The sequence below is a fragment of the Mesoplodon densirostris genome, chromosome 3, assembly GCF_025265405.1.
Source record: "Mesoplodon densirostris isolate mMesDen1 chromosome 3, mMesDen1 primary haplotype, whole genome shotgun sequence".
NCBI lineage: Eukaryota > Metazoa > Chordata > Mammalia > Artiodactyla > Ziphiidae > Mesoplodon > Mesoplodon densirostris.
The window spans coordinates 69133674-69152868 of NC_082663.1; positions in this window are offsets into that span (position 1 = coordinate 69133674).

Here is a 19195-nt window from a genome sequence, read left to right on the forward strand (position 1 = left end):
TACAATTAAGTTACACTGAAGAAAGATTCAAATAGTGTTTGAACTAATTTAAACCAGGGTTAAAGTCTTTGTGAAGACAAGTATATAATCCAGTTTTTTCTATTCCTATATATTATTCCTCCTGAGAAGTTTCAGCTTTTGTTTGCAATGATGTATTCCCATGTTCCCTTACTTCTAGGATACAAATATTCAAGTTTTGTGACTAAAAGTCTGGAGTATTTTCCAAAGCCCGTCCTCCTTGTCAGGTCCTTAACTCTAATTTTTGTCTCCTAGCCCCATTCAACTATCAAAAATTGCGCTCAACATCTCAATCTCCTTAACGGATGTGTCATATTGGCAAATGTATCAAGGGGGTTATGGGAGAGTGAGAGACAAGTGCTTGGAATATTGGATTTGTATCACAGTACTTTTCTTTGGGAACTTCATTTCTCAAATCTGATTGCCATTATCTAATGTTTTTTAATAGATATCTCATATACATTTATAGCTTCTTGACTTGTTTTCTGCAGAAGGTTTAGTCTGATTTAAGCTAATTCACCATAGCTAAATGTGAGAAAAGTCATATTTTCATCCAATTTCATTCATGACCTCAACTTCCTTTTACAAATTATCTCATTGTACTTCAGGATTTATATCTAATAAATTGTCATTCACTGTTCAATCATTTTAATTATGTATTTATTGTTTTTAAATTATTTATTCCAATGTCACTGCTCCATACATCCTTGAAAGCTGTATGTGAGAACACAATTTCTGTGTCTTTTTATGGATAAATGTAAACTGATTTGCTTCCTGGCACAAAGTCTGCATCTGCTTTCTGAATATTAAAGTATTCCCAAATATAAAAAAGACAAGAGGACCACACTAAAAGTCTACATCTTTGTGGGTCATTTAGGAAAGCTCAACAGACAAAAGATATTTGTTTAGTTTTGAAAATACAGGCTCAAAGCTCAAAACTCACAGGAGTTACCTTGGAAAATAATCAAGATTAACAAAGTATGGGTGAAACATAGTTATATCATATAACAAAGGAATGGAAAAGTTACTGAATGTTCAATGTGACTGAAAATGGAATGGATGATTTGCAGGAAGACACAGGTTAGAAAAAAATAGGTTTTGTGATAATACTGAGCATTAGAATAAGAAAAACTATAGACGTGAGATTATTCCTAAAAGAATTTCCCAGGATAATTTACATGTATCCATTTTAGGATCACAATTATTATATTTCCTTCGATTTTAAAAATTTATAACACTTTTCAATGTTACAGAAAAAGTAGCTAAATAGTAAATATTCTTGATCACGTCATGTTATTTCTTAATTGGCCATATGATACAGAATATTTTTTCAGATACTTCTCAGGTTTTTTTCAGATAGTTTTGCCAATTTTAAAAAGATGAATTTTAAACACGTGATGAAATCCATTCTACAGCAAATTGAGTTATAGCTTTAAGACACTTAAAAAGACTAGATTAACAATTTTTTTATTTAATGTATTTATTTCTTCGGTAGTGGGGCAGTTATAAAAGTCAACTAAAACAACAGTATGTAGTATATTCTTCAGTGAGTTAAAAATGCTGACAAATGGAGCAACACCAGAAAACTTGTTGAGTTATAAACAAACATGCATTTGAAGCATCAAATATATGCTTGAGATGATACAGAAATAATTTAATCACTTATATATAAATCTTCCTTTGAATCCTTGCCTGGTTCACAATTTGCCATTAGCAAATTATATTAATAAATTCAATTCATTCAGATTTGTCTAAACTCTTATTGATTCTCTTTCCTAAGTATATCATTTTAAGCATTTCCGACATTGAACAAAGTGAAATTCAATGTTTAATGACATTGCAATTTCTTTCAAAAATATTTTTCTAACAAAAATATGACCGTGATATGCAAATTAATTAGTCATCCAAATATTTTAATTTTATAGTAAAAAGTCTATACCTATTGTCATCATTTTAATAATCAGAAAGATAAGTGAAGGCATGCTAATAATAACTATTTTTTATGAACCACAATGTAAATCTGAATATTTTAACATACTAATGATGAATCTATGACTCATTTATTGTGCATATTGTACCTTAGACTGTATTTTAATTTTTAAATTGTTTTAAATTGAAATTCAGATCAACACCATTACATTAAACTCCTCAAAGTAACGTCTCATTTTATTCCTTTAAGTAATGCAATCTGTAAAATTCCATTTATGTTAAAGTAAATGAACTATTGAGTGTGGCTAAGCACATTGTGTTTAGTTCTGGAAACCATATATCAAAAGGATTTCAGGTAATCTAAAATACCTCAAATAAGGAAGAATTTTGGAAGGGTGAAAGTCTAGAACCCATGTTACACTAAGAATCATAAGCAGGGCTGCTTAGTGTGGAAAAGAAATGTTCAGGGATGTCATATGGAATAGGAATTATATCTCTTTTAGATGGCTCCATTAGATAAAATATAAACTAAACCCATGCATACCACTGAGAAACAGCATTAATTCCACATAAAAAAATGTATTCCTTGTCTAATTTATTTAAAGATGAAATGAATCTCTTTGAGAATTCAAGTACAAGATTTGTGAGGGAGATGAGAGTAAATTTAGGAAGAAAGTGTAAAGTCCTTGAATGTCCATTCCAAAACTTATAATCTGTCATAACGATGATCAGAAAAATCTATGAACAATTATACAGTTTAATCACCACTGAAGCTATGCAGTGATTTAAATCATCTTATACTCTAATAGTGGAGAGTCACATTGTTACCATGTTTTTAATACTTAGAAATTTACAGCTTATCTAAGGATTTTTATGTAGTTAGAGTGACAGAGTACAGCTCATGTCCATAGACAATGGCATGCTAATAGAGTGATTAAGATCACTGGTACTGGTATGAAAGAAGACCCACTATACCACATTAAATTTTGAGATATTGAAATAATTATGTAATTTTTCTCAACCTTTGTTTCCACTTATGTAAATTTGGGATTAGAGAGAAGAAGGTTCTTATGAAGCTTCCTATGAATATATGAAGGAGAAATAAATAATAAATATGATATAGTAGAGGAAACTGTTAAAAGAATTATTCATTTCCAATTAACTGCATTACCTTTTGGTGCTTTACGAAATGTCTGTATGTTAATATTTTTGCTTCTCTAATATTTCCTTTACATTGGTATGAATTAAAATATTAGTGCTCAAGGCATAGCTTTATTTCCCTATTATTTGTACAACTTCATTGAATTTTTATTGTCTTTAGGCTGGCTGAGATCTTAGAAATTGTTTCTTGATTAACATTTAATATAATTTACTAATTTTATTTACTAACTTTAATACTAATTTTTTTTATAATTCTTCTGTAAGCTTCAGGAAATTTTCTTCTTGTTTTTTGTTTTGTATTTCAATTATTTCTAATAATAAATATATGCAAGGTTTGAACACTGTGTGTACCATAAATGCTAAAAGAAAATAAAAATACATTTTAGAGACTTCTAATCATAACAAAAGTGATTTTCAATAAAGCAGTATGCTTGGAAATATACTATTTATGATTTCTCTAAAAACTCAGGAAAGGCTACAAATTAATGGAAAAAAGTTGATATTGAGCTAACTAAAATTGTATTTCAGATACATTTTGGCATTCTAGACTAATTCTTTGTGACTTGAATTCTTGGTAGTAAATCCCACATATTCTTTTTCAGTAAACTACAAATATCACAGCAAAGCTAAGGCATGAATTTTGGACCATCTGTGAATAATAATTCATTTAAAAATATTTAATGATTCAAATATGTCTGAATACCAATGCAGTACATGATTTAGTCTAATATTACATCAATATTTTTGACTTCTCATAGAATCATTAACCTTTCAAAGCAGAGGTATTTCTAATAGCTCTTCCTGGAGGAATATTAAAGTTCCTCCATGATTTGAATTTTTTATGAAGTGGTTATATGCTGGTGCTTGGACAAGTTATGATATTTCATGCCTATAGAAGAAACAAGCATTGGGCTTCCCTAATGCAATCAGGTTCATTGTGACTCCTGAAGTACTCCTGACAATATTCTGTGTTCTATTCTTTTTATTAGAAATATTTATTCCTCTCAGAACTTTATCCATTATGTCTTTTTTAATAGAGCAAAGAAAAATATTATTGAACTTGCCAAAGTTATTTATAACCTTGAAAAGGATATTTCCCTTGTCACTAAAAAGAGCCTTTGAATGTTATTTAATATTGTCAGTGTGCCAACATCAGGAACTTGATATTTCTTTAATTATTTGATTTGCCTTTACTTTTGCTAATGAAATAAGTATCTTTGTGAAAATGAAAGTCATTTTAAGAGCTACTTTCAGAAAAGGAATGCTTATATTTTCAGTTACTTTAAAGAGGTTTACTCACATACACAGTGATTTAAAGTAGCAAAATAGCTATTGATTTAGCAGTGCATCATCTAAAGATTTAATAGCATTTTTAATCAAGGAATACACAAATATCTATCCTTATTTTCTACACTAGAGAAAGACATATACATTACTGACAATCAAAATACATGAAGCTGTCCTGGATGAAAATGACTATACCCAAAACAAAATAATAAGCACCTCAGTTACATAGTTATTCCTCAACCCAACGTGAAGTAAAATTTCAAAGGATATTTTTCTTTTTTTTTTTTTAGGAGCCTCCATACTGTTTTCCATAGTGGCTGCACCAATTTGTATTCCCACCAACAGTGTACATTCTTAGCAATACTATTTTGGGTATGTCTCCTCAGGCAAGGGCAACAGAAGCAAAAAAAATACACACACACACACACACACACACACACACAATGGAATATTACTCAGCCATAAAAAGAATGAAATTCTACTGTTTGCAGCAATGTGGATGGACCTAGAGGGATATTATGCTTGGTGAAATAAGTCAGAGAAAGACAAATACTATAGCACTTATATGTGGAATCTAAAAAATAATACAAATGTATGTATTTGAAAAACACAAACAAACTCACAGATATAGAAAACAAACTAGTGGTTACCAAAGGGGAGAAGGAAGAGATGGAAGGGCAAATTAGGGGTATGGGATTAAGAGATTCAAATTACTATATATAAAATAGATAAGCAACAAGCATATATTGCATAGCACAGTTATTATAATAATTTTTAATGTGTTATAATCTGAAAAAATACTGAATCACTATGTTGTACACCTGAAACTTTTTTTTTTTTTTTCGGTACGTGGGCCTCTCACTGCTGTGGCCTCTCCCATTGCGGAGTACAGGCTCCAGACCCGCAGGCTCAATGGCCATGGCTCACGGGCCCAGCCGCTCCACGGCACGTGGGATCCTCCCGGACTGGGGCACGAACCCGTGTCCCCTGCATCAGCAGGTGGACTCTCAACCACTGCACCACCAGGAAAGCCCTACACCTGAAACTTTTAGGGATGCAAATACTAATGAGTGGATTCAGATACTGACAGCCTTATTTATTGATTATTAAATTTCCCATCAACCTTTTACTTATTGGGCTGAATTTTCACTAATAATCATTGCATAGACTATTTCAGTAAGGGTTAAAAATGGTGATTTTTCTATCATTCTTTTTATCTTTAATACCTGGAGTTCTTCTATAGTATTACTATACTCTCCTTCATCAACTAATTTATCACCTTGAAATAAAGTACTTCTAGGAGGTAGAATAAATGATTGATTCTTTACCTAAAATACCAAATGCGTAAAGAGATAATGTATAGATGGCTTCATTTGGTTATTAATTTGATTGATATGCCCTGAGAAATGGGATATTTCTTGCCATATCAGTAAACAAAGGATGTCACAGTCATCAGCAATTGCAGCCCTCCAACGTGAGCCCTGAGGGAACTCAGGAAGGAAACAATGCCTGCCATCTAGCAGCCTTCAGACTGCAGCCACTCCCTATGGTGAGCCTTGAGGAAACTCAGGATGTGAAAATACAGGATACTGGTCCCCGAGAGCTGAGGTGCATATCGAAGGAATGATTTCAGTGAACCCAGACTCTTGCAACTTCTCATACCTAGAGAAGCACTAAATTCCTTCAGTTGACATACCTGGTTTCTTTAATTAACAGCAATCTTTTGATGTTCCGACTACCTGCCCTTTGTTGCAAAACTCCTATATATCCTAGCTCCCTCCTTTCCTCCTCCGAGCAGTTTCTCAGAGCTATCTGAAATTCTGTTTCCTGGGCTGCAGTCCTCATTTTGCCCCAAATAAAACTTAACTCACCACTCTCATGTTGTGCATTCTTTTAAGTCTACAGTTAGCACCGTAGGAAAGAATCGTATATATATATTTGTATTTAAATATGTATATACACACACACTTGTTTTCAACTGAAAGAAGACTGGTTTTCAAAATATGTTCTGTGAATCATCCTTAGGAATCCATGAGGACTTAAATGCCAAGATTTTACATTATGAGGGAGACCACTGGTCTTGTCATATTGCTCTCCTAGTTTGAGGAAACAGGGGAAACCTGTCTCCTTTTCTGCAATTTTTGTAGATTCTGCTCCGGCTATTAATTGTGCATCTGTTTCTGCACCTCAAGTTCAACTGCCCCAAACATGAGTGTCTATGTAAATTAGTCACCATTCTCGTAGCTTTTATGCTGAATCATTCATCCAGGGTGATCAGTCTAAGGAAATCAGTCTAAGATTAGGTATCCCAATGGGAGAACTTTAGAAGCCCAAAATTAATACAAGAACATTTGCTTACCTAACCAATTTATTTATTGAAAAATTTAATTTTATTTTAGAAAAATAAAACATTCCAAATGCTTTTTATATTGTAAGCAAGTCCAACATTAAAATATTTACCTACATTATATATTATATGCCAGTTCATGAAAAAGAAGAGAAGGGTGAAGCACAGAAAGAGTAAAAAGAGACATGAGACAGAGGGAATACAGATGGCTGGTAAAAGGTGCACTTGGAAAGGGAAACATGGAGAAACAGGAAAAATATATATATAGTCTTGAATGAAAGGCTAAACAGGAAACTTTAGCAGCTTTGGTTCATGCCACACATATTGTTCATCTTGTCAAAAAGTGATAATTCCTGAACTATCAGTGAGCTTTCTAGCAGTTTAAACTAGTCCTTTCTATAAAAAGATTCTCTTAATTTATTTTCAATTACTTATTTTTATTTACTTTTAGCACAATTCTAAAAGTTTCACGTGTATATGAAGGATTTCTGAAATATATCTAAAAGGAAATATTTTAGAGTTAAACAAATATACTCTATGTTATCAAGTGATACATACAGGCCAATGTGTCAGCTTACAAGAACCCAAAGTCATTATCTGGCTGTGTTATAAGGCAAAGGTTGACTCATTCACTAACATTTTTTTTTTTTTTAGTATAAGAAAATTGATCCCTATCTAAACAATTTACAGAATTTATTTTTTATAATTTTGAAAATCTACCTCTATTTAAATTTAAGATCTACTGTTCTTAAAACTAGTAATACTAGGGGACATTACCAACTAATGGTATATAAGGTTCTACAAACACTAGTGCTGAAACAGGAATTTACAAAATGATTCTGTGATTGAAGATTGTTTCTAGGACTAGATACAACTTCTTGTAAGGGAACTGATTATGTAGAGATCTAAAGTTATTTTCATTTATGTAATTCTTAGACTCAAACTGTTGAATGAAGCTGTAGAAAACTCAGGAGTAACACTGTCATGATGAAAGGATTAAATTCAGAATAGAAGTAAAAAAAATAATATTTAGTGTGTGCAAAAAGTTGGATATAGATATGATCAGCCATACACACAAAAAAAACACTTACAAATCATGATGGCCAAAGATGACAGAGGGCCAAACAAGATGGCAGGTCAGATCTTAAATGGTTTGCAGATATGGAGAAGCAACAAGGAAATCATGAATTGAAACTACTTCAATATGGAACAGAAAACCTCCTATGAGGTTTCAATTTTGTTTGGATTTGGCACAGACTCTGAAGATAGCAGTTCATGAGTCAGATATAATAGATATGGGGAGAGTTTGGCCATAGAATTTGGCATATTCTATACAGCAGACATAGAAGTCTAATAGTATGGAGGTGAACAGAATGTAAAGTAAGGAGAGTCCTTAAGACAAATTAATGATCTTTAGTGTGGTCTTATTTCAACAATATACCATTTTTTATATGGTATTTCCATGATGTTGTTGAACAGTGAATATTTACTGATAATTTTTAAAAAGGTTTCTACAGTAATTATCTATAATTCTTCTCTCATGTTTCAGATGAGGACTCTGGAGCTTAGCGGGTGTAGCTGGACTAAAATCACATAACTAATTAGTAGTAGATTCACGTTTAAAACTTTTTGTTAGGGATTTCTGTTAATACCAGCAACCATGTCCCTATCTTTTGGCAGTAGGAGACACGTAAATGAAGAAATCCTAGATGCGGTAACACCTCTGGCCATCATGAAAATATACTGATTCCAAAATGGTAGTATAATTGAGGCGCCTGTATGGTAGGGGTATGGGGCAGAATTTTATTGCTAGAATCCTGTTAATTCCTCTGCCTTTTATGGTTTCTTGCAGGGGCACTATATGTACAGGATTTGAGGGCCAGTTAGAAATACCCAACCTTAACTCCAACATGTCTCCAGTTCTGTACTGCTAGAGAAAAAGGCTAATGTCATATTTATTATGTTTTGCAATATTCCTTTTTTATTCCTCTAAAATTATATCCAAATTGTGGAACCAATACATTTCTGGGCAAGATTAATGCAGAAGCCAAGACAACTTGCCTTCAATTTTCAACAGAGGAAAACACCAGAGCGTCTTATGATATACCCGACACTTGCTCAATATTCCACTATATCCAAAGGTAACTTGTTCTTACAAACCTTTGTGATGTAAGATATTTAAAAAGAGCATAACTGTAAGTAGTGGCAGTGAATTCTAACAAGTAATTATATGGCTCTCTGTCCTTACCTTTAGTTCATCCTGACAATCATCCTTCCTAGAAATAATTTATAGTATTCATCTAAAGTTTCCTGCACTTGATGACATCTTGAGAATTGAAACGATTTTATTCTTACAGAAGGTTGTACTGAAATGTATTCCATTTTAGCTTATATTCAATTTTGCCATTATTTGACCTGGACCTGAATGTACTTAATGAACACTGAGTAGACAAATTCTTATATATGACTATCTTGATTAACTTGATCTTTCAGCAAAATATTGCACAAATTGAAACCACACTCCAATATGTAATATACTTGAAGTCTGAGTCATTTATTCTATTACCGTTTACTAGAAAAAATAGGTTATTCTATGCTAAAATGTTACTTAAAGCTTAAAACATATCTCACTTAGTTTCACTTTTGTCAAATGCCTGTTGAAATCTTAGGACATAGCTTGTGTCCCTGCTCTTATACTACTCATTTTCTTTTTTCTTAGCTTAGAAATGCTTCATACTACATATATTTTCTAAATTTTCCCCCAATTTTACCCGAGATCACTAACATCCTCATTGTGTGTGTGTGTGTGTGTGTGTGTGTGTGCACGTGTGCTAGTGAGGGAAGCCCATTTGAGAATGAGAACTGTGTTAGATACAGCAAGAGGGGCTGCAAGAGTTGACTTCAGGGACTGGCATCAGCCTTCACCATTTCTTCATTATATAAATAAAGTAACACACTAAGTGGCTGTACATCTGTTTTACCCTTAGGACCAACTTGACCCATTGCTATAGATGCTTGTGGGTCAATGCCCCTAACTGTCACTTTAATCTTCCTGTCCATCAATGGAATTGCATCTACCTTGTAGCTTATAGCTATGAGTTCACAACTAGCCTCTCCCATCCTGGTTTACCATTAGATTCTGATATTTGATAAGAGCATCATCACTGCCATCACTGCCAGACTCTAGAGGTCAGCTTCTACTGAGCATCTCAGTGATGCTGGGACCACCATCACTAGTACATTTCTCATTTCCTTAGTGAAGGCAGTGTCCTCTGGCAACTCCTAAGGCAAAGAGTGAAGTGATGGGTCGTCAGGCCATGTATAATTCCATTCTAACATTCCCACACCCCAAAGCCCCCTGATGAAGAAGGAAAAAAAAAAGTAAGAAAGGAAAGAGAAAAATGTTGAGTAATAAGAACTATAAAGTGAATTAAAATATGTAACAGATAGGTATAACTGAATTGCTACTTCAGATTGGATGATCAGGTAATGTCTCTCTGATGAAATGATATTTAATCTGAGAACTGAATGAAATAAAGGAGCCAGTCATTTTAAATTAATAGAAGGAAGTTCTAAGAAGAAAGTTCTTAATCTATAGATTCAGCTCATGTATCTTTCCTTATCTTAACATTTTATATTTTCAGTTCCTTCTGGATTTCTTCACAGTGACCTCAAATTTAACCAATGAAAATCTGAATCATTAACACCCCCTCCCCCTACCAATAATCTTGCTTGCTGTATTACTTTCCTAGTTCTGCCTAATGAACTAATGAACACAAACTAGGTGGCTTAAAACAATAGAAATTTATTGTATCACAGTTCTGGAGATTAGAAATCCAAAATCAAATTGTTGTCAGGGTTGGTTCCTGCTGGAAGCTCTGAGAGATAATTCATTCCATGCCTCTTTCCTTGTTTTGGCAGTTGCCACCAATCCTTGGTGTTCCTTGGCTATTAGCTGCATCACCCCAATCTATACACCCATCTTCACAGGGCCTGTTTTCCTGTGTGTCCTACTGTCTTCTTTAAGGATACCATTGGATTTAGGGGTCACTCTAATGCAGTATGGCCTCAACTTGATATCTACAAAGACTCTATTTCCAAATAATATCACATTTACAGATTTCAGAGGTCATATTATATATGAATATATCTTTTTGGGTAACACAGTTCAACCCACTACACTTGCCATCCTATATTCCCAGTATTAGTGATGGAATACCTGTCTTGGCCAATTGCTCTCCACATTTAGTCACCAAGTATCCTCGAGTTTTTCAGTATTTCTTGAACGTATCTAATTTTAACCATAGCTTGTAATATTACTTTAATGTAGATCCTCATTATTTTTAGAGCCTTCAGAAAAAAGCCTTCCAAAACATCTCTCTGCCACCAATATTGTCTTCTCTCACCCATCCATTCTTTCTTCTGTTCTATTCTTTCTAAATCCATTCTAGAGCCATACTATTTTAAAATCCAAAAAAACAAATTTACTTGAATTATGTCAATCTCCTACTAAAAAACATTAAAGGTTTCCCTTTGCCATCAGTAAAAAAATATGTGTGTGTGTGTATAAACAAGCAAAAGCAAATAAAACAAAAAACAGATCATAAAAAATTTAAATATGTTTTAGGGTAATAATTAAATTCTGCCTTTGAAATTCGAAAGGCCTTCATTCAACACCACTTCTTATGCACACTGCAGCGTGGGTGGCTACTGACTATCTGAATCTCATTTTCCTCACTTGTTAAATAGGGCTAAAATAATTGGCTAAGCAGAATTGTAAGATTGTTTTGAACAACAAGGGCTCACTCCAATTCCTGGCACACCATGAAAGCCTAACATATAAAACTCCCATCTACTACCTCTCCAGGTCCTTCTCCAAACCTAGTATACAGTGGGGTTAATATCTGAGGTCTCAGATGACTTCTGTGCCTTCGTAATAGAGGGTAAAATAAACTCTTTCAGAGTAAGAGCTGTATCATGAACTGTGATACTAATTATGAGGGTTTTATGTTCTTTTATTGGAGTGCTCTGCAATTTTGATTTTTAAATGGGGTTTGGGACCCTTGGAACATTTAAATAAAGAGTTACTCATGAAGAGAACAAAACAAAACAAAACTCTCATGCCAATCTCTTCTTTCTCTTTGCCTGGTGTGCTCATTCAGCGGAAAGTCTTCCATTTCCTACCCTGTATAATCTACTCCCTTGCTTCTTGACCTTTCACTTGACTTGCAAAGCTGTTTAACTCCCCACCTTTAGTGGGTTAATTTCTTCACACGTCTTTAATCCTGTTGGACACCGGTATCAGCTCTACCAGGGAGCTGAGTTTGACTTCTTAGTCTTAATTAGAGTTTCTCCTTGTGCACACTCCTGTGCCAGCATTTATCAATGTCAACTGCAGTTGTCCTCCTCTGTTGCTGTCTGCTTTGATATGCTATCACTCTTTGAGAGCAGGGATCACACCTTATGCTTGTGTCTATCCACCAGCACCTAGCCCAGTGCTCTCTGTTTTTGGAATAGGGGAAACGATGAAAGAATGTTTCTTGAGAATAGTGATTTATCTATCCCTGGAATGAGGACACATTTATTTTACTAGAATTAAGCCCCATGGGGGCACTGACATCATATACTGAGTTTATTTCTGTATTGCTCAGTTTAAAATAGAGGTGGACATACAGTGAATGCTCAATAAATACTTGTTGATTGTTTAATGGGTAAGAGAACTGCTTCATTTAAATTAGCAAAAATGGAAAGGTATTTATCAGAAACTTTCACTCGTACTCTAAACAGTAAACAAATTTATCCAGATACAGGAAGAAATCTGCAGAGCTATGTTGGGGAATAAATGTCTATTACAGAGGCTTCCCTGGTGGCGCAGTGGTTAAGAATCTACCTGCCAATACAGGGGACAAGGGTTCTAGCCCTGGTCTGGGAAGATTCCACATGCCACGGAGCAACTAAACCCATGTGCCACAACTACTGAGCCTGTGCTCTAGAGCCTGCAAGCCACAACTACTGACGCCCATGCTCCTAGAGCCCGTGCTCTGCAACAAGAGAAGCCACGGCAATGAGAAGCCCGCACACCACAATGAAGAGTAGCCCCTGCGCACAGCAATGATGACCCAATGCAGTCAAAAATTAAAAAAAAAAAAAAAAGTCTATTACTTGGCATAATGTAAAAACACTCACTTGGCATCCAGGAGACCTGGCTCCTGTCTCTCGGAGTGGTGATGTATCTATGCACTTTGGACCAATTCTTTCATTTTCTTTAGGTCTCAGTTTCCTCCTTTGAGAAGTGAAGGTCCTGGATTATTATCTCTAAGGTCTCTTCTATGCTTAAATTCTTTCATTTTTAAATAACCAAGTCTTATCTAGATAATCTATGATTCCATAGCATTTTTCATGAAGGTATAAGTGAGGAGAATTGACCTATACAGTCCTTGTGTTAAAAGTAAATCCCACCCTGACAATTTGCAATAGAAATACTGTGTCCTAATTAGAGAAGAATTTTTCATCTGAAATGATGGAGTTCTGCACATTTCCCTGTTGTCTGTTAAAAAATGTACAGTAGTTTTGCAGTTAAGTATTAAAACCAAATATGCCCATAAAAATAATAAAGATATTATTATTATTATAAAGTATTAATGTTTCAGCACTGGGAAAGATGTGAAGGTAATTAGCTAAATCCTTACCCTTTGCAGACAGGATGGAGACACAGAGGCTGTACATGGCTGTCCCAAGTAACCATGGGGTCATTTCAGGGCAGCAAAGTATGAGAATACAGTCCTCCTAATTTTTTAAGGGGTGCTCTTTCTGCTACACTAGGTCTTTCTATCTTCAAAGTGCTAATTGATAATATAATTTCACCAAGAAAATAAAAGCAATCAGAAACATCCACAAGTACCTACCACATCCACCTAGCTACCAGCATCTGTTCCTGGATAATCAGCGTTCTACCTTCACTCCTATCACTATGGAGGGACTCTCCTTGCTCTACTAAGATTAATTCCTCCACTTGTGTATAAGACCCCTTTCCCTCTAGCTTACTCAAGGATGTCATTCGAAAGCATCAATTTTTCACATTGTAAAGGATGATTCCCCTTATCATACAAATATGCTCTTATTTTTCTCACATTAAAACAATTTGTTTTAACCGCGCTTCCTCTGTCCTCTGATACTTCTCTCTCTGATTCCCTTTACAGCAAAACTTCTTAAAGGAGTTGTCTCCACATCTGCTTTATCTTCAATTTCTCTTCTCCCTTGTTCTTTAAAATTTACTACATCCCAGCTGAAGCTGTTGCTACGGTAAACGCTGTCCTGCACATGGCCAAATCCAATGGTCAGTTCTCCGTTCTCATCATATTTGATCTATTACCAGCATTTGACAGACTGTAACACCTTCTCTTCTTTGAAATGCCTGTTTCACTTGCACCAATGACACCATATTCTCATGTTTTTTTTCCTACCTCTCTGGCCACTACTCAGAATCCTTTGCAGTCTTCTGCTTGTATTCCAAACTCTGATTATTCGTGTCCCAAGGTCTGGAGATGGAGGGGGGGACATGTGACAAGAAATGAGAGCAGCCTTCAGGAGCTGAGAATCACCTGTGACTGACATCCAGCAAGGAAATGGGGACTTCAAACCTACAGCAGCAAGAAACTGAATTCTGCCAATGATCGTATTAGACTTGCAAGCAGATTCTTCCTCAGAGCTCACAGAGGAGAACTCAGCCAAGTTGATAACTCGTGAAGGTTAACGTTGTGCGTCAACTTGCCTGGACTTAGGAATGCCCAGGTAGCTGGTAAAACATTTCTGGGTGTGCCTGTGAGGGTGTTTCTGGAAGAGATCAGCATTTGAATTGATGAACTGAGTAAAGCAGACCTTTCTCCCCTACATGGGTGGGAACCATCCAACCCACTGAGGGACCCAATAGAACAAAAGGAAGAGGAAGGGCCAATTCCCTTTCTCTGTTTGAGCTAGACATCTATCTTCTCTTGCCCTCAGACATCAGTGACCCTTGTTCTTTGGCATTCCAATTATTATCAAACTTACACCATCAGCTCCCTGGGTTCTCAGGCCTTTGGAGTTGAACTGGGTTATACCATAGACTTTCCTGGTTCTCTGGTTCCAGGGAGCAGATTGTGGGATTTCTCAACCTCTGTGATCATGTGAGCCAATTCCCGAAATAAATCTTCTCATTTATATGTGTGAGTGTGTGTAATCATACACACCTTATTTTAGCCTTTGAGACAAAAAGCAGAAAACTCAGGCACACCATACCTGGACTTCTCACCTAGGGAACTGTGAGCTAATAAATGGTTAATTTAAGCCACTATGTTTGTGGTAATTTCTTAAATAGCAATAGTAAACTAATATAGCACTTAATAAATATGTGTTGAATTGATAACATTACATTTTATCACTACAAGCCTTTCAAACAATTGGTATTTTTATTGTGCCATGAATGTTGATTTTATATTATATAAACAATCAATTTTTTCTATTCCCTGAAACATCTGTTTTGTTTCTGATCAAACGTATAGTATTATTTTTCCATTTCACAGCATTAAAAAATAGCTATTTGATAATATTAGAGATCCACTCAGTACAATGTATCTTGGATTTTTAGGATTAAATGATGTTTATATTTTCATTAAAGTTTTTGTTAGTCAGTCATGTGTTTACATTTTGAAACTTATAAAGATAGGCTTAGATTTTAGCCTTCTTACAGTCCTGAGGTCATTTTTTTTTTCTTACACATCACTGGATACTAATGACAGCTGTTCCATTTTTACTTTGGTTGATCACAATTTGAAAATGATTGAGCATGGCAAATTAGAGAGCATATGAACAATAGGTTTTCACCTAGCACTTTTCAAATTCCCATCTATTCTGCAAAGTCTCACTAACAGGCAAGTGTTACATTTTAATCACACTTTTTTTCCCTTTCCTATTGAAAAATAAATTAGGTCTTCTTCCCATCTGCATACCCTATCATAAAAACTAAGTGGTGTCTTACTGTTTGATGTTAATTTGATATGAAAACCATCATTCTTTGATAATGTTTTCAATTTTCACAACATCTACAAGAAATGTTTGGCTTACTACAGTTTTCGAAATGTTTCACATTAACAGGTAAATATAAAGATCAATTAGAGAATAGACTTAAATGTTCATATCATATGAAAAAGCCAAGATAAAATGTGATAGTAGGTAGCTGAACTTTTTTCATCATTTTCTAGAGAGTGAAAAATATATTGTCATTTGTTTAATTGTTCTTCTGGTTGTCATCTGTAGACAAAAACATAATGATACTAGTAATTTAAAAATAAAAAGGTTCATGCTGGAGATGCCATGCTGAGGCAGAGGCAGTGTGGATTTTATGTCTTAAATAAATTGATAGTACTCTTTTTATTCCATTAACATTTCTGATAAATTGTTGTTCAGAGTTCTCTTGACTGCCTATGAAAATAATGTAAATGGTTTTCTCTGGATAACTATTACTACTCAGTAGGAAAATTTCTCCTTTTTCATATTAAAAATGTAGTAAACCTGCAACTAAAAGGAGTCAGCAATTTTTTTCTGAGCATTGATTAAAAATGAAGGTAGCAGAAAGCTAATTCAAAGAACACTGTTTGGTCAATTGCACTAAAACTTGATGTGATTTTACCTGTAATAAATGTTACAAAAAGTGGAAAAATGGAAGGTCAGAGGTCTTGCTCTCAACTGCAGCAATAAGTCATGTTAAGACATGCATTATGGGGACTTGCTCTATGCCCAAATTCACTGTATTTGTCCCTCCTTCATTTTCCCTAGAAAAGTGCTTTCCTCTCTTCTGACATATTCTTTCTCCATGTCTTTTAGCAAACTAATTCAAATTCTTTGATTAGAATAGGTGAAAGGAAGCACCATCTTTTCTCTTGCTGGGCAAGCAATAAAAACTAATGAGGAGACATCTCAATTATCAGGCTAGACATATCACAAATATTTAACATTTTGTTTATGTATTTTTTTTTTCTCTACGGGTTGCTGCTAAGCTATCCATCTGTAAGATAGATTAAAAGTACTCAGTAATTTATTATAAACAGGCGAACTCTCTACCTGTTCTTTAAAATCAGGTGTTTGGGGGTACTTTTATGTGTTTTTCCTTTTGTTTTTGACCAATAACTGAAAAACCTTAAAAAATGTCAGAGGGAAATACTACCAACTATTTTTTAAAATTTGGATTCAAAAAATTAAAGGCATTCAGAGAAAGTGTGAAAATCATGCTGTAACCAGTTACCAAGTTTAAAAAGGGAAAGAAGTCAAAATTTTGGGTAGAGAAACTCCGAGTCTCACTTTTTCTATCCTCAACAGAAAAAGGTTGGAAAAATGATATTGAGTTTTATGACGTTCTGAAATCCCACGACTCTGCTAATCAGTTTAGTCTTCTGACAATGTAATATGTTGTAAAAGTGAGCTTCTTTAAACTCATCTTTTACAGCTTGAAGAAATTCTTCAATGTATCTTTATTATTGTGTCCCTATAACAATAAAAATGGAATAAAAATAAATAAAAATGAAGCTAAAAGGCATCATTCTGCAAAAGAATAAAATTTGAGATGCATTTGTAGCTATGCTAAAGACTGTTTTGAAGGTACTTAGAGCCAATAAAGGAGAAGAAAACTCTCTAGAAGTTCAAGGCTCCAAAATCACGCCTATAAACTCAGACAGTCTGGCTGAATTTATATGAAGCAGAAACGGCATAGAGTTATGAGAGCCATTGTAGGGGAAATTCTATTAGTCTTTTAGCTGAAACAAGCCAAGAGACAAAAATATAATGTGATCCAGGGATGGATCGAGGTTGAGTGAATGAAGGTATGTTCTTAGTGGAGAGTGGTGTAGGGGTATACAAGAAGCTAAGAAAGGCTGAATAAATATGAGACAGGTCATAATGCTTCTTTCTTGGGAAGGTGAAAAACTGCGTATAGGTTCCTTCTAGGCAAATCCTAAGGTCAGAAGTTTCTTGTGTGTTCTCCCGCAGGCTTTTGCATGCCTCTTATTTCAGAAGTTCAATTTATAGTGGATAAATAATGCCATATTTTAAGGGTTTTGATTAACAAAAAGAAATTTTCATATTTGAGGAAAACAGTGACTTTTCCATGGAAAGTAGTACAAGCATTATATCATCTCATTAAAAAGTAAAACAGGCTTCCCTGGTGGCGCAGTGGTTGAGAGTCCGCCTGCCGATGCAGGGGACACAGGTTCATGCCCCGGTCTGGGAGGATCCCACATGCCACGGAGCGGCTGGGCCCGTGAGCCATGGCCGCTGAGCCTGCGCGTCCAGAGCCTGTGCTCCGCAACGGGAGAGGCCACAACAGTGAGAGGCCCGCATACCACAAAAACAAAAAACAAACAAACAAAAAAAAGTAAAACAACAACAAAAAACAGCTTTCAAAGTGTTTCCCAGAATGTCAAGCTGTGGTGCAGGGAGGGAATAGAAGGCAGAACTTTGAAGAGTCTCTTTTGAGGATACCACCAAATAATGAAGGATTCTTGGACAAAACATATCTTATCTGGTTAATTTACTCAAACTTTCTGCTAAAACACTCTTTCTTCGCAAGAATATTTCCCAACTAATGTTCTTTCCTCGACCACAATTCCTGGCAGAAACTTTCATCCTCTAAATTTGATCTTACTCATATCCTCTTTTAGCACTTACTTCTCTCAGAAGTGTAATTATTTTTCACATGGTCGTATATTTTATAAGATTGTGTACTTAATTGACAGGAAGTGGCTGTGTCTGATTTATATCTGTTCTCATTGCCTGAGCCTTATGCTAGTCACACTATAGCTATTTAGTAGTCAAGGAATAAATGATTACCAGTACAGAAAAGCATTTGTCATCCCAACTATGAGTAAGACTTGCACAGTTTATATGTAAAAGCTTAGTCTCATAGGACATTCTAATTTATTTTTTAACTAAAAATGTATGTGGTTTGAGATAAAATTTTAATAACTTACCGAAACCCTGGATGCTTATCAAAACTCCATGAAATCTTTAGAGATTCACTTATCACTTAATTGATAAATCTAAAATCTTCCCCAATCTGTTCTTCATTGTTTAACATGCATAGAGATAGCTGTGTAAATTTTAAAAGCTGAATTTATTATGGACTCCTGAAATGCGTATTTCCAACTATATGCTTTAATTTTGCCCTGTGGTTTACTTAAAGAATTAACAAGCGTATTTTCTGAATGGCTAGAAAAGGCCCATTGCACTTAAATTGTCTTAGTATTAATTATAATGAACTCTAAATTTTAGATAATATAATTTTAGGGTCTATCAGCTGATTAAAATTCAATTCTCTTTCCTAAAATGACTGGCATACATTCAGGTGTGAAAGAATATTAATGTTTATCAAACTAAAAGCCTAAGAATTTAAAACTAGGCTGTTACTCTATGTAAATTTAAAGC